At 48.1% G+C, this 15292-nt stretch overlaps 14 non-coding genes across 14 annotated transcripts; all 14 read right to left on the bottom strand.

The window, feature by feature from the left end:
- Positions 1 to 5409: 5409 nt before the first annotated feature.
- LOC134952837 (U1 spliceosomal RNA) lies at positions 5410 to 5572 on the bottom strand. Its single transcript, XR_010185228.1, has one exon. It is a non-coding gene; the product is annotated as a U1 spliceosomal RNA (small nuclear RNA).
- A 152-nt stretch (positions 5573 to 5724) lies between these two features.
- Positions 5725 to 5888, bottom strand: LOC134951547 (U1 spliceosomal RNA). Its single transcript, XR_010184267.1, has one exon. It is a non-coding gene; the product is annotated as a U1 spliceosomal RNA (small nuclear RNA).
- A 669-nt stretch (positions 5889 to 6557) lies between these two features.
- On the bottom strand, positions 6558 to 6720 carry LOC134952553 (U1 spliceosomal RNA). Its single transcript, XR_010185052.1, has one exon. It is a non-coding gene; the product is annotated as a U1 spliceosomal RNA (small nuclear RNA).
- A 152-nt stretch (positions 6721 to 6872) lies between these two features.
- Positions 6873 to 7036, bottom strand: LOC134951437 (U1 spliceosomal RNA). The gene has a single exon (XR_010184177.1). It is a non-coding gene; the product is annotated as a U1 spliceosomal RNA (small nuclear RNA).
- Positions 7037 to 7707: 671 nt separating this feature from the next.
- On the bottom strand, positions 7708 to 7870 carry LOC134952552 (U1 spliceosomal RNA). The gene has a single exon (XR_010185051.1). It is a non-coding gene; the product is annotated as a U1 spliceosomal RNA (small nuclear RNA).
- A 152-nt stretch (positions 7871 to 8022) lies between these two features.
- Positions 8023 to 8186, bottom strand: LOC134951434 (U1 spliceosomal RNA). The gene has a single exon (XR_010184176.1). It is a non-coding gene; the product is annotated as a U1 spliceosomal RNA (small nuclear RNA).
- A 670-nt stretch (positions 8187 to 8856) lies between these two features.
- Positions 8857 to 9019, bottom strand: LOC134952297 (U1 spliceosomal RNA). The gene has a single exon (XR_010184853.1). It is a non-coding gene; the product is annotated as a U1 spliceosomal RNA (small nuclear RNA).
- A 152-nt stretch (positions 9020 to 9171) lies between these two features.
- On the bottom strand, positions 9172 to 9335 carry LOC134951892 (U1 spliceosomal RNA). The gene has a single exon (XR_010184547.1). It is a non-coding gene; the product is annotated as a U1 spliceosomal RNA (small nuclear RNA).
- Positions 9336 to 10006: 671 nt separating this feature from the next.
- LOC134952551 (U1 spliceosomal RNA) lies at positions 10007 to 10169 on the bottom strand. The gene has a single exon (XR_010185050.1). It is a non-coding gene; the product is annotated as a U1 spliceosomal RNA (small nuclear RNA).
- Positions 10170 to 10321: 152 nt separating this feature from the next.
- Positions 10322 to 10485, bottom strand: LOC134951433 (U1 spliceosomal RNA). The gene has a single exon (XR_010184175.1). It is a non-coding gene; the product is annotated as a U1 spliceosomal RNA (small nuclear RNA).
- Positions 10486 to 11155: 670 nt separating this feature from the next.
- On the bottom strand, positions 11156 to 11320 carry LOC134952846 (U1 spliceosomal RNA). The gene has a single exon (XR_010185234.1). It is a non-coding gene; the product is annotated as a U1 spliceosomal RNA (small nuclear RNA).
- Positions 11321 to 11472: 152 nt separating this feature from the next.
- LOC134951891 (U1 spliceosomal RNA) lies at positions 11473 to 11636 on the bottom strand. The gene has a single exon (XR_010184546.1). It is a non-coding gene; the product is annotated as a U1 spliceosomal RNA (small nuclear RNA).
- A 674-nt stretch (positions 11637 to 12310) lies between these two features.
- On the bottom strand, positions 12311 to 12473 carry LOC134952236 (U1 spliceosomal RNA). Its single transcript, XR_010184804.1, has one exon. It is a non-coding gene; the product is annotated as a U1 spliceosomal RNA (small nuclear RNA).
- Positions 12474 to 12625: 152 nt separating this feature from the next.
- Positions 12626 to 12789, bottom strand: LOC134950554 (U1 spliceosomal RNA). The gene has a single exon (XR_010183454.1). It is a non-coding gene; the product is annotated as a U1 spliceosomal RNA (small nuclear RNA).
- Positions 12790 to 15292: the final 2503 nt, after the last annotated feature.

The following is a 15292-nucleotide window of genomic DNA, read 5'->3' as shown; positions in this document are numbered from 1 at the left end:
GTCGCAGCAGACACAGTACGGTAGTTCACGGCTGTAGCTACCTCTGTGTCGGCACTCGGCAGTCCATCCATAATTGTATACCACCTACCCGTGGTTTTTTTTTTCTTTCTTCTTTATACATACTACATCTCATTATCATCCAGTCTATATTAGCAGCAGACACAGTACAGTACGGTAGTCCACGGCTGTAGCTACCTCTGTGTCGGCACTCGGCAGTCCGTCCATAATTGTATACCACCTACCCGTGGTTTTTTTTTTCTTTCTTCTTTATACATACTACATCTCATTATCAACCAGTCTATATTAGCAGCAGACACAGTACGGTAGTCCACGGCTGTAGCTACCTCTGTGTCGGCACTCGGCAGTCCATCCATAATTGTATACCACCTACCCGTGGTTTTTTTTTCTTTCTTCTTTATACATACTACATCTCATTATCATCCAGTCTATATTAGCAGCAGACACAGTACAGTACGGTAGTCCACGGCTGTAGCTACCTCTGTGTCGGCACTCGGCAGTCCGTCCATAATTGTATACCACCTACCCGTGGTTTTTTTTTTCTTTCTTCTTTATACATACTACATCTCATTATCAACCAGTCTATATTAGCAGCAGACACAGTACGGTAGTCCACGGCTGTAGCTACCTCTGTGTCGGCACTCGGCAGTCCATCCATAATTGTATACCACCTACCCGTGGTTTTTTTTTCTTTCTTCTTTATACATACTACATCTCATTATCATCCAGTCTATATTAGCAGCAGACACAGTACAGTACGGTAGTCCACGGCTGTAGCTACCTCTGTGTCGGCACTCGGCAGTCCGTCCATAATTGTATACCACCTACCCGTGGTTTTTTTTTCTTTCTTCTTTATACATACTACATCTCATTATCATCCAGTCTATATTAGCAGCAGACACAGTACAGTACGGTAGTCCACGGCTGTAGCTACCTCTGTGTCGGCACTCGGCAGTCCGTCCATAATTGTATACCACCTACCCGTGGTTTTTTTTTTCTTTCTTCTTTATACATACTACATCTCATTATCATCCAGTCTATATTAGCAGCAGACACAGTACAGTACGGTAGTCCACGGCTGTAGCTACCTCTGTGTCGGCACTCGGCAGTCCGTCCATAATTGTATACCACCTACCCTTGGTTTTTTTTTCTTTCTTCTTTATACATACTACATCTCATTATCATCCAGTCTATATTAGCAGCAGACACAGTACAGTACGGTAGTCCACGGCTGTAGCTACCTCTGTGTCGGCACTCGGCAGTCCGTCCATAATTGTATACCACCTACCCGTGGTTTTTTTTTTCTTTCTTCTTTATACATACTACATCTCATTATCAACCAGTCTATATTAGCAGCAGACACAGTACGGTAGTCCACGGCTGTAGCTACCTCTGTGTCGGCACTCGGCAGTCCATCCATAATTGTATACTAGTATCCATCCATCTCCATTGTTTACCTGAGGTGCCTTTTAGTTGTGCCTATTAAAATATGGAGAACAAAAATGTTGAGGTTCCAAAATTAGGGAAAGATCAAGATCCACTTCCACCTCGTGCTGAAGCTGCTGCCACTAGTCATGGCCGAGACGATGAAATGCCAGCAACGTCGTCTGCCAAGGCCAATGCCCAATGTCATAGTACAGAGCATGTCAAATCCAAAACACCAAATATCAGTAAAAAAAGGACTCCAAAACCTAAAATAAAATTGTCGGAGGAGAAGCGTAAACTTGCCAATATGCCATTTACCACACGGAGTGGCAAGGAACGGCTGAGGCCCTGGCCTATGTTCATGGCTAGTGGTTCAGCTTCACATGAGGATGGAAGCACTCAGCCTCTCGCTAGAAAACTGATAAGACTCAAGCTGGCAAAAGCACCGCAAAGAACTGTGCGTTCTTCGAAATCCCAAATCCACAAGGAGAGTCCAATTGTGTCGGTTGCGATGCCTGACCTTCCCAACACTGGACGTGAAGAGCATGCGCCTTCCACCATTTGCACGCCCCCTGCAAGTGCTGGAAGGAGCACCCGCAGTCCAGTTCCTAATAGTCAGATTGAAGATGTCAGTGTTGAAGTACACCAGGATGAGGAGGATATGGGTGTTGCTGGCGCTGGGGAGGAAATTGACCAGGAGGATTCTGATGGTGAGGTGGTTTGTTTAAGTCAGGCACCAGGGGAGACACCTGTTGTCCGTGGGAGGAATATGGCCACTGACATGCCTGGTGAAAATACCAAAAAAATCAGCTCTTCGGTGTGGAAGTATTTCAACAGAAATGCGGACAACAGGTGTCAAGCCGTGTGTTGCCTTTGTCAAGCTGTAATAAGTAGGGGTAAGGACGTTAACCACCTCGGAACATCCTCCCTTATACGTCACCTGCAGCGCATTCATAATAAGTCAGTGACAAGTTCAAAAACTTTGGGGCGACAGCGGAAGCAGTCCACTGACCAGTAAATCCCTTCCTCTTGTAACCAAGCTCACGCAAACCACCCCACCAACTCCCTCAGTGTCAATTTCCTCCTTCCCCAGGAATGCCAATAGTCCTGCAGGCCATGTCACTGGCAATTCTGACGAGTCCTCTCCTGCCTGGGATTCCTCCGATGCATCCTTGCGTGTAACGCCTACTGCTGCTGGCGCTGCTGTTGTTGCTGCTGGGAGTCGATGGTCATCCCAGAGGGGAAGTCGTAAGCCCACTTGTACTACTTCCAGTAAGCAATTGACTGTTCAACAGTCCTTTGCGAGGAAGATGAAATATCACAGCAGTCATCCTGCTGCAAAGCGGATAACTGAGGCCTTGACAACTATGTTGGTGTTAGACGTGCGTCCAGTATCCGCCGTTAGTTCACAGGGAACTAGACAATTTATTGAGGCAGTGTGCCCCCGTTACCAAATACCATCTAGGTTCCACTTCTCTAGGCAGGCGATACCGAGAATGTACACGGACGTCAGAAAAAGACTCACCAGTGTCCTAAAAAATGCAGTTGTACCCAATGTCCACTTAACCACGGACATGTGGACAAGTGGAGCAGGGCAGGGTCAGGACTATATGACTGTGACAGCCCACTGGGTAGATGTATGGACTCCCGCCGCAAGAACAGCAGCGGCGGCACCAGTAGCAGCATCTCGCAAACGCCAACTCTTTCCTAGGCAGGCTACGCTTTGTATCACCGCTTTCCAGAATACGCACACAGCTGAAAACCTCTTACGGCAACTGAGGAAGATCATCGCGGAATGGCTTACCCCAATTGGACTCTCCTGTGGATTTGTGGCATCGGACAACGCCAGCAATATTGTGTGTGCATTAAATATGGGCAAATTCCAGCACGTCCCATGTTTTACACATACCTTGAATTTGGTGGTGCAGAATTTTTTAAAAAACGACAGGGGCGTGCAAGAGATGCTGTCGGTGGCCAGAAGAATTGCGGGACACTTTCGGCGTACAGGCACCACGTACAGAAGACTGGAGCACCACCAAAAACTACTGAACCTGCCCTGCCATCATCTGAAGCAAGAAGTGGTAACGAGGTGGAATTCAACCCTCTATATGCTTCAGAGGTTGGAGGAGCAGCAAAAGGCCATTCAAGCCTATACAATTGAGCACGATATAGGAGGTGGAATGCACCTGTCTCAAGCGCAGTGGAGAATGATTTCAACGTTGTGCAAGGTTCTGATGCCCTTTGAACTTGCCACACGTGAAGTCAGTTCAGACACTGCCAGCCTGAGTCAGGTCATTCCCCTCATCAGGCTTTTGCAGAAGAAGCTGGAGACATTGAAGGAGGAGCTAACACGGAGCGATTCCGCTAGGCATGTGGGACTTGTGGATGAAGCCCTTAATTCGCTTAACAAGGATTCACGGGTGGTCAATCTGTTGAAATCAGAGCACTACATTTTGGCCACCGTGCTCGATCCTAGATTTAAAGCCTACCTTGGATCTCTCTTTCCGGCAGACACAAGTCTGCTGGGGTTGAAAGACCTGCTGGTGAGAAAATTGTCAAGTCAAGCGGAACGCGACCTGTCAACATCTCCTCCTTCACATTCTCCCGCAACTGGGGGTGCGAGGAAAAGGCTCAGAATTCCGAGCCCACCCGCTGGCGGTGATGCAGGGCAGTCTGGAGCGACTGCTGATGCTGACATCTGGTCCGGACTGAAGGACCTGACAACGATTACGGACATGTCGTCTACTGTCACTGCATATGATTCTCTCAACATTGAAAGAATGGTGGAGGATTATATGAGTGACCGCATCCAAGTAGGCACGTCACACAGTCCGTACTTATACTGGCAGGAAAAAGAGGCAATTTGGAGGCCCTTGCACAAACTGGCTTTATTCTACCTAAGTTGCCCTTCCACAAGTGTGTACTCCGAAAGAGTGTTTAGTGCCGCCGCTCACCTTGTCAGCAATCGGCGTACGAGGTTACATCCAGAAAATGTGGAGAAGATGATGTTCATTAAAATGAATTATAATCAATTCCTCCGCGGAGACATTGACCAGCAGCAATTGCCTCCACAAAGTACACAGGGAGCTGAGATGGTGGATTCCAGTGGGGACGAATTGATAATCTGTGAGGAGGGGGATGTACACGGTGATATATCGGAGGATGATGATGAGGTGGACATCTTGCCTCTGTAGAGCCAGTTTGTGCAAGGAGAGATTAATTGCTTCTTTTTGGGGGGGGGTCCAAACCAACCCGTCATATCAGTCACAGTCGTGTGGCAGACCCTGTCACTGAAATGATGGGTTGGTTAAAGTGTGCATGTCCTGTTTATACAACATAAGGGTGGGTGGGAGGGCCCAAGGACAATTCCATCTTGCACCTCTTTTTTCTTTTATTTTTCTTTGCATCATGTGCTGTTTGGGGAGGGTTTTTTGGAAGGGCCATCCTGCGTGACACTGCAGTGCCACTCCTAGATGGGCCCGGTGTTTGTGTCGGCCACTAGGGTCGCTTATCTTACTCACACAGCGACCTCGGTGCAAATTTTAGGACTAAAAATAATATTGTGAGGTGTGAGGTATTCAGAATAGACTGAAAATGAGTATTATGGTTTTTGAGGTTAATAATACTTTGGGATCAAAATGACCCCCAAATTCTATGATTTAAGCTGTTTTTTAGGGTTTTTTGAAAAAAACACCCGAATCCAAAACACACCCGAATCCGACAAAAAAAATTCGGTGAGGTTTTGCCAAAACGCGGTCGAACCCAAAACACGGCCGCGGAACCGAACCCAAAACCAAAACACAAAACCCGAAAAATTTCCGGCGCTCATCTCTAGCGTTGGAAGGCACAAAGTAAGCAGACGGGAGAAGTCAGGATAGTGCGCAAGGGCATAGAAGGGAGCGGCTCAAGAAAAGAAAAGTGGAAACAGACAGCAAACTAGGCTGGAGAGAGACCTGAGACAAATACATCTGAATTATACGAGAGCCGACCAGGGGAAACACAAATTATGCAGTCAAGTTTCCCACATTTGGGGAAATCACAGGGGCAGCACACCCAGAGTGCGATGGGTGAGCCTTGCCCTGGGAGAAGCACCTACATGATCATAGTATCTCACCTGGCAGGTAAGTAGGAGTTGGGCTAGAGCTGGGGAGGGTCGCTGCTCGGGCACCCCCCTGTCAAGTGAAGGAGATCCAACTGAGGCAGCACAAGGGAACTCTCGAAAGAAGAACAAGGCTAGAGGAAGATCTGAGACAAAGAAATCTGACTTTTACCAGAGCTGACCAGAGGAAAGCACAAACACAGTCCCCCACTACCACAAATAATGCAGTCGAGTTTCCAACATTTGGGGAAATCACAAGGGTCAGCATACCCAGAATGCAATGAATGAACCTCACCCTGGGAGAACAATCGTCATGACCATGGTATCTCCTATGCAAAATAAGTATGATTTGGGATAGGGCTGGGGAGGGCCGCTGCTCAGGCACATCTCTGTCAAGTAAAGGCGATTCAACTGAGGCAGCACAAGGGAACTCTCATCTTGGGACAACAACTGCAGGGAGAACACATATTTTCAGATGAACATGGGAGGGCAGAAGGCTGCCTAATACTGAAGCACCCCCAAACAACAAACCAAATGCAACAACTAGTGCAAGCATTCCTGGGGAAGGCCTGCAGCAGATGGATTTGCATATGGTGATGTCATCCAAGCAGTTGGTCAAAGTTGGCTTCAACCCTCGTCTGCATATGAAAAGAAAAAAGGGATGTGCAGGGAATGGCGGCTTTTGCGGCGCTTGGATGACCCCTAATTCGCATTAAACATCTTCACCCTCCTTCGGTGTGGGGCTCATGTTGGCTATGCCCCAGCCCCTGAAGCATTCAAGCTGATTTCTTGCAGCAGCTGGGCACTGTAACAGCTCCAGAGCTGCTCTGTAAAGCATGTAAAAGGGTGTGGGCCCTGCAGCACTACCTGTAGTTTGCATTGTGCGTTGGAAGGCACAAAGTAAGCAGACAGGAGAGGTCAGAATAGTGCGCAAGGGCATAGAAGGGAGCGGCTCAAGAAAAGAGAAGTGGAAACAGACAGAAAACTAGGCTGGAGAGAGACCTGAGACAAAGAGATCTGAATTATACGAGAGCCGACCAGGGGAAACACAAATTATGCAGTCAAGTTTCCCACATTTGGGGAAATCACAGGGGCAGCACACCCAGAGTGCAATGGGTGAGCCTTGCCCTGGGAGAAGCACCTACATGATCATAGTATCTCACCTGGCAGGTAAGTAGGAGTTGGGCTAGAGCTGGGGAGGGTCGCAGCTCGGGCACCCCCCTGTCAAGTGAAGGAGATCCAACTGAGGCAGCACAAGGGAACTCTCGAAAGAAGAACAAGGCTAGAGGAAGATCTGAGACAAAGAAATCTGACTTTTACCAGAGCTGACCAGAGGAAAGCACAAACACAGTCCCCCACTACCACAAATAATGCAGCCAAGTTTCCCACATTTGGGGAAATCACAGGGGTCAGCATACCCAGAATGCAATGAATGAACCTCAACCTGGGAGAACAATCTTCATGACCATGGTATCTCCTATGCAAAATAAGTATGATTTGGGATAGAGCTGGGGAGGGCCGCTGCTCAGGCACATCTCTGTCAAGTAAAGGAGATTCAACTGAGGCAGCACAAGGGAACTCTCATCTGGGGACAACAACTGCAGGGAGAACACATATTTTCAGATGAACATGGGAGGGCAGAAGGCTGCCTAATACTGAAGCACCCCCAAACAACAAACCAAATGCAACAACTAGTACAAGCATTCCTGGGGGAAGGCCTGCAGCAGATGGATTTGCATATGGTGATGTCATCCAAGCAGTGGGTCAAAGTTGGCTTCAACCCTCGTCTGCATATGAAAAGAGAAAAGGGGCGTGCAGGGCATGGCGGCCTTTTGCGGCGCTTGGATGACCCCTAGTTCGCATTAAACACCTCCACCCTACTTCGGTGTGGGGCTCATGTTGGCTATGCCCCAGCCCCTGAAGCATTCAAGCTGATTTCTTGCAGCAGCTGGGCACTGTAACAGCTCCAGAGCTGCTCTGTAAAGCATGTAAAAGGGTGTGGGCTCTGCAGCACTACCTGTAGTTTGCATTGTGCGTTGGAAGGCACAAAGTAAGCAGACAGGAGAGGTCAGAATAGTGCGCAAGGGCATAGAAGGGAGCGGCTCAAGAAAAGAGAAGTGGAAACAGACAGCAAACTAGGCTGGAGAGAGACCTGAGACAAAGAGATCTGAATTATACGAGAGCCGACCAGGGGAAACACAAATTATGCAGTCAAGTTTCCCACATTTGGGGAAATCACAGGGGCAGCACACCCAGAGTGCAATGGGTGAGCCTTGCCCTGGGAGAAGCACCTACATGATCATAGTATCTCACCTGGCAGGTAAGTAGGAGTTGGGCTAGAGCTGGGGAGGGTCGCAGCTCGGGCACCCCCCTGTCAAGTGAAGGAGATCCAACTGAGGCAGCACAAGGGAACTCTCGAAAGAAGAACAAGGCTAGAGGAAGATCTGAGACAAAGAAATCTGACTTTTACCAGAGCTGACCAGAGGAAAGCACAAACACAGTCCCCCACTACCACAAATAATGCAGCCAAGTTTCCCACATTTGGGGAAATCACAGGGGTCAGCATACCCAGAATGCAATGAATGAACCTCAACCTGGGAGAACAATCTTCATGACCATGGTATCTCCTATGCAAAATAAGTATGATTTGGGATAGAGCTGGGGAGGGCCGCTGCTCAGGCACATCTCTGTCAAGTAAAGGAGATTCAACTGAGGCAGCACAAGGGAACTCTCATCTGGGGACAACAACTGCAGGGAGAACACATATTTTCAGATGAACATGGGAGGGCAGAAGGCTGCCTAATACTGAAGCACCCCCAAACAACAAACCAAATGCAACAACTAGTGCAAGCATTCCTGGGGGAAGGCCTGCAGCAGATGGATTTGCATATGGTGATGTCATCCAAGCAGTGGGTCAAAGTTGGCTTCAACCCTCGTCTGCATATGAAAAGAAAAAAGGGATGTGCAGGGCATGGCGGCCTTTTGCGGCGCTTGGATGACCCCTAATTCACATTAAACACCTCCACCCTCCTTCGGTGTGGGGCTCATGTTGGCTATGCCCCAGCCCCTGAAGCATTCAAGCTGATTTCTTGCAGCAGCTGGGCACTGTAACAGCTCCAGAGCTGCTCTGTAAAGCATGTAAAAGGGTGTGGGCCCTGCAGCACTACCTGTAGTTTGCATTGACGTTGGAAGGCACAAAGTAAGCAGACAGTAGAGGTCATAATAGTGCGCAAGGGCATAGAAGGGAGCGGCTCAAGAAAAGAGAAGTGGAAACAGACAGCAAACTAGGCTGGAGAGAGACCTGAGACAAAGAGATCTGAATTATACGAGAGCCGACCAGGGGAAACACAAATTATGCAGTCAAGTTTCCCACATTTGGGGAAATCGCAAGAGCAGCACACCCAGAGTGCAATGGGTGAGCCTTGCCCTGGGAGAAGCACCTTCATGATCATAGTATCTCACCTGGCAGGTAAGTAGGAGTTGGGCTAGAGCTGGGTAGGGTCGCTGCTCGGGCACTTCTCTGTCAAGTGAAGGAGATCCAACTGAGTCAGCACAAAGGAACTCTCGAAAGAAGAACAAGGCTAGAGGAAGATCTGAGACAAATAAATCTGACTTTTACCAGAGCTGACCAGAGGAAAGCACAAACACAGTCCCCCACTACCACAAATAATGAAGTCGAGTTTCCCACATTTGGGGAAATCACAGGGGTCAGCATACCCAGAATGCAATGAATGAACCTCACCCTGGGATAACAGTCTTCATTACCATGATATCTCCTATGCAAAATAAGTATGATTTGGGATAGGGCTGGGGAGGGCCGCTGCTCAGGCACATCTCTGTCAAGTAAGGGAGATTCAACTGAGGCAGCACAAGGGAACTCTCATCTGGGGACAACAACTGCAGGGAGAACACATATTTTCAGATGAACATGGGAGGGCAGAAGGCTGCCTAATACTGAAGCACCCCCAAACAACAAACCAAATGCAACAACTAGTACAAGCATTCCTGGGGGAAGGCCTGCAGCAGATGGATTTGCATATGGTGATGTCATCCAAGCAGTGGGTCAAAGTTGGCTTCAACCCTCGTCTGCATATGAAAAGAGAAAAGGGGCGTGCAGGGCATGGCGGCCTTTTGCGGCGCTTGGATGACCCCTAGTTCGCATTAAACACCTCCACCCTACTTCGGTGTGGGGCTCATGTTGGCTATGCCCCAGCCCCTGAAGCATTCAAGCTGATTTCTTGCAGCAGCTGGGCACTGTAACAGCTCCAGAGCTGCTCTGTAAAGCATGTAAAAGGGTGTGGGCCCTGCAGCACTACCTGTAGTTTGCATTGTGCGTTGGAAGGCACAAAGTAAGCAGACAGGAGAGGTCAGAATAGTGCGCAAGGGCATAGAAGGGAGCGGCTCAAGAAAAGAGAAGTGGAAACAGACAGCAAACTAGGCTGGAGAGAGACCTGAGACAAAGAGATCTGAATTATACGAGAGCCGACCAGGGGAAACACAAATTATGCAGTCAAGTTTCCCACATTTGGGGAAATCACAGGGGCAGCACACCCAGAGTGCAATGGGTGAGCCTTGCCCTGGGAGAAGCACCTACATGATCATAGTATCTCACCTGGCAGGTAAGTAGGAGTTGGGCTAGAGCTGGGGAGGGTCGCAGCTCGGGCACCCCCCTGTCAAGTGAAGGAGATCCAACTGAGGCAGCACAAGGGAACTCTCGAAAGAAGAACAAGGCTAGAGGAAGATCTGAGACAAAGAAATCTGACTTTTACCAGAGCTGACCAGAGGAAAGCACAAACACAGTCCCCCACTACCACAAATAATGCAGCCAAGTTTCCCACATTTGGGGAAATCACAGGGGTCAGCATACCCAGAATGCAATGAATGAACCTCAACCTGGGAGAACAATCTTCATGACCATGGTATCTCCTATGCAAAATAAGTATGATTTGGGATAGAGCTGGGGAGGGCCGCTGCTCAGGCACATCTCTGTCAAGTAAAGGAGATTCAACTGAGGCAGCACAAGGGAACTCTCATCTGGGGACAACAACTGCAGGGAGAACACATATTTTCAGATGAACATGGGAGGGCAGAAGGCTGCCTAATACTGAAGCACCCCCAAACAACAAACCAAATGCAACAACTAGTGCAAGCATTCCTGGGGGAAGGCCTGCAGCAGATGGATTTGCATATGGTGATGTCATCCAAGCAGTGGGTCAAAGTTGGCTTCAACCCTCGTCTGCATATGAAAAGAAAAAAGGGATGTGCAGGGCATGGCGGCCTTTTGCGGCGCTTGGATGACCCCTAATTCACATTAAACACCTCCACCCTCCTTCGGTGTGGGGCTCATGTTGGCTATGCCCCAGCCCCTGAAGCATTCAAGCTGATTTCTTGCAGCAGCTGGGCACTGTAACAGCTCCAGAGCTGCTCTGTAAAGCATGTAAAAGGGTGTGGGCCCTGCAGCACTACCTGTAGTTTGCATTGACGTTGGAAGGCACAAAGTAAGCAGACAGGAGAGGTCATAATAGTGCGCAAGGGCATAGAAGGGAGCGGCTCAAGAAAAGAGAAGTGGAAACAGACAGCAAACTAGGCTGGAGAGAGACCTGAGACAAAGAGATCTGAATTATACGAGAGCCGACCAGGGGAAACACAAATTATGCAGTCAAGTTTCCCACATTTGGGGAAATCGCAAGAGCAGCACACCCAGAGTGCAATGGGTGAGCCTTGCCCTGGGAGAAGCACCTTCATGATCATAGTATCTCACACCTGGCAGGTAAGTAGGAGTTGGGCTAGAGCTGGGTAGGGTCGCTGCTCGGGCACTTCTCTGTCAAGTGAAGGAGATCCAACTGAGTCAGCACAAGGGAACTCTCGAAAGAAGAACAAGGCTAGAGGAAGATCTGAGACAAATAAATCTGACTTTTACCAGAGCTGACCAGAGGAAAGCACAAACACAGTCCCCCACTACCACAAATAATGAAGTCGAGTTTCCCACATTTGGGGAAATCACAGGGGTCAGCATACCCAGAATGCAATGAATGAACCTCACCCTGGGATAACAGTCTTCATTACCATGATATCTCCTATGCAAAATAAGTATGATTTGGGATAGGGCTGGGGAGGGCCGCTGCTCAGGCACATCTCTGTCAAGTAAGGGAGATTCAACTGAGGCAGCACAAGGGAACTCTCATCTGGGGACAACAACTGCAGGGAGAACACATATTTTCAGATGAACATGGGAGGGCAGAAGGCTGCCTAATACTGAAGCACCCCCAAACAACAAACCAAATGCAACAACTAGTACAAGCATTCCTGGGGGAAGGTCTGCAGAAGACGGATTTGCATACAGTGATGTCATCCAAGCAGTGGGCCAAAGTTGGCTGGAACCCTCATCTGCATATGAAAAGAGAAAAGGGGTATGCAGGGAATGGCGGCCTTTTGCGGCGCTTGGATGACCCTTAGTTCGCATTAAACACCCCCACCCTCCTTCGGTGTGGGGCTCATGTTGGCAATGCCCCAGCCCCTGAAGCATTCAAGCTGATTTCTTGCAGCAGCTTGGCACTGTAACAGCTCCAGAGCTGCTCTGTAATGCAAGTAAAAGTTTGTGGGCCCTGCAGCACTACCTGTAGTTTGCATTGTGCATTGGAAGGCACAAAGTAAGCAGACAGGAGGAGAAGTCAGGATAGTGCACAAGGGTATAGAAGGGAGGGGCTTAAAAAAAAAGAAGTGGAAACAGACTGCAAACTAGGCTGGAGAAAGACCTGAGACAAAGAGATCTGAATTATATGAAAGCCGACCAGTGGAAACACAAATTATGCAGTCAAGTTTCCCACATTTGGGGAAATCACAGGGGCAGCACACCCAGAGTGCAATGGGTGAGCCTTGCCCTGGGAGAAGCACCTTCATGATCATAGTATCTCACCTGGCAGGTAAGTAGGAGTTGGGCTAGAGCTGGGGAGGGTCGCTGCTTGGGCACCCCCCTGTCAAGTAAAGGAGATCCAACTGAGGCAGCACAAGGGAACTCTCGAAAGAAGAACAAGGCTAGAGGAAGATCTGAGACATAGAAATCTGACTTTTACCAGAGCTGACCAGAGGAAAGCACAAACACAGTCCCCCACTACCACAAATAATGCAGTCAAGTTTCCCACATTTGGGGAAATCACAGGGGTCAGCATACCCAGAATGCAATGAATGAACCTCACCCTGGGAGAACAATCTTCATGACCATGGTATCTCCTATGCAAAATAAGTATGATTTAGGATAGGGCTGGGGAGGGCCGCTGCTCAGGCACATCTCTGTCAAGTAAAGAAGATTCAACTGAGGCAGCACAAGGGAACTCTCATCTGGGGACAACAACTGCAGGGAGAACACATATTTTCAGATGAACATGGGAGGGCAGAAGGCTGCCTAATACTGAAGCACCCCCAAACAACAAACCAAATGCAACAACTAGTGCAAGCATTCCTGGGGGAAGGCCTGCAGCAGATGGATTTGCATATGGTGATGTCATCCAAGCAGTGGGTCAAAGTTGGCTTCAACCCTCGTCTGCATATGAAAAGAGAAAAGGGGCGTGCAGGGCATGGCGGCCTTTTGCGGTGCTTGGATGACCCCTAGTTCGCATTAAACACCTCCACCCTCCTTCGGTGTGGGGCTCATGTTGGCTATGCCCCAGCCCCTGAAGCATTCAAGCTGATTTCTTGCAGAAGCTGGGCACTGTAACAGCTCCAGAGCTGCTCTGTATGGCAAGTAAAAGGGTGTGGGCCCTGCAGCACTACCTGTAGTTCGCATTGTGCGTTGGAAGGCACAAAGTAAGCAGATGGGATAAGTCAGGATAGTGCGCTAGTGCATAGAAGGGAGCGGCTCAAGAAAAGAGAAGTGGAAACAGACAGCAAACTAGGCTGGAGAGCTCTTCTGTCTATATTTTGCAAACCTGCTCTTGTCCTCTCCAGCTGCTCCATGTAGATTTGACGTCTGGAAAGGTGCATAACCCACTGACAAGCAGGCACACTCCTGCATGAGTTTTCTCTCTCACTAGCTGGATGATACACAATCATTTGCATGTGCTCCACCTCCGACACACCACCCACCCAACCACCCAGTGACCAGAGCCACCCACAAGCCAACTGGCTCCGTGATTTAATTTGCACAGTGTAGTCATCCAGGCAGCATGTCCTTCTCAATGGAAGGATCTCTGGTTCCATGGAATCTTCCACATTGGAATGCTGCGGAATAAAAAGGATTTAAATATTCAGCTTGCTAGCATTCAATGTACCTGCGGCTTGGCTTTAGCACATGGGTCTTCATCCTGTGGCCCTCCAGCTGCTGTGAAACTACACATCCCAGCATGCCCTGCCACAGTTTTGCTATTAAGGTATGCTAAAACTGAGGCAGGGCATGCTGGGATGTGTAGTTCCACAGCAGCTGAAGGGTCGCAGGTTGAAGACCCATGTTCTAGCATGCCTGTTCTATGATGCATGTACCGTGATGTCACAATCAGCTTGAAATGGGGTGTCTAGCAGGCATTTGCCGACAGCCACTTGAGGGAGATGCAGCATATCGGAGGTCTTCGATGCCTTTCCAGCAAATGCACACCACCTGCTGCTGGTCTGGACACAAAACAATGCCCACAATCGAAGTCCCAAAATGCCCAACTACAGGATTCATGTAAGTAGTGAATTTAGGAATGAATTTAGAAGTAGGAAATTAAGTTAGTTCACAAGTACATTCAAATTCAGATCTAAAGTCTAGGTAGGCCTCACGTCCTGGCAGCCCCCAGCACTTAAAAATGCCTTGATTAGAGGTAGAGAATTAAATGTAGATAAAAAGTAGACACAAAATAAGACTCCACAGAGCAGTTATCAGGTGTCTTTATCAATTGTTGCATTTAAAAAATCAAGCAATTAGGGAACACAATGTTGCAACAATGTAACCCTATTTGCAAAATAGTACTAAATAAGTTTGTCGATGTAAGACATTTGCAAAGGCGCATTTAAAACACACTGGAAAATGCAACTGAATCTGTTTTTGGAGGCTAGAATAGGAAATGTGCATCGGTCCAACAAGTACTGAAAGCTCTTCTACCATCTTCCTTTTCTGAAAAGCCATTTAATATATGGTTCCCAGATAGGGGACATATCAGATATTGCCTTTCAAAAGCAGCAAATATCATACCACTTCTATTGCCATCAAAGATAAACATTGATTGTTTTCAGATATTGGATTGAAAAAGCAGTCTTTATTGACATAAAGAAGCAAAAAAACATACATAAACATTACACACATAAGTACTGTGTTGCAGCACAGCCAAAACACAATACAAATGCTGTCGGTATAGTACAGTTCAAGAACTACAGCACAGGCCAGCCTACACTATAAATCATGAACTGCACTATACATTTAAACTATACAATAATACAACAGTTAATAAGGCTATGTGTGTGGAGTGTAAGAGGGTGAGGGAATCACAAGACCGAAGCTTTATTGTAACACAGACACATATAAGGGGAGGGGCAATAAATAGAAAGGTATCCTTTACTATAGAATGTAGTCCAATCCGACCTCTGTGCTCTTCCACAACTGAAAAACGGATAGTGTTCCCAAGCCTTCCATCCTGGAATATCTTTGGTCTTTCGCCAATGAAGAAAACAATCCCTCCCTCCAGCAGACCCTTCAACCACGATACAAGATCACAGCCAAAAGGCCGAGAAGCAACTACACTTGAGCTTAACAAAAATGGCTAAAACTTATTGGAGGAA

Source organism: Pseudophryne corroboree, chromosome 8 (assembly GCF_028390025.1).
Source record: "Pseudophryne corroboree isolate aPseCor3 chromosome 8, aPseCor3.hap2, whole genome shotgun sequence".
NCBI lineage: Eukaryota > Metazoa > Chordata > Amphibia > Anura > Myobatrachidae > Pseudophryne > Pseudophryne corroboree.
The sequence above is the reverse complement of the archived record's forward strand: the minus strand, read 5'-3'. Positions and strand labels throughout refer to the sequence as shown.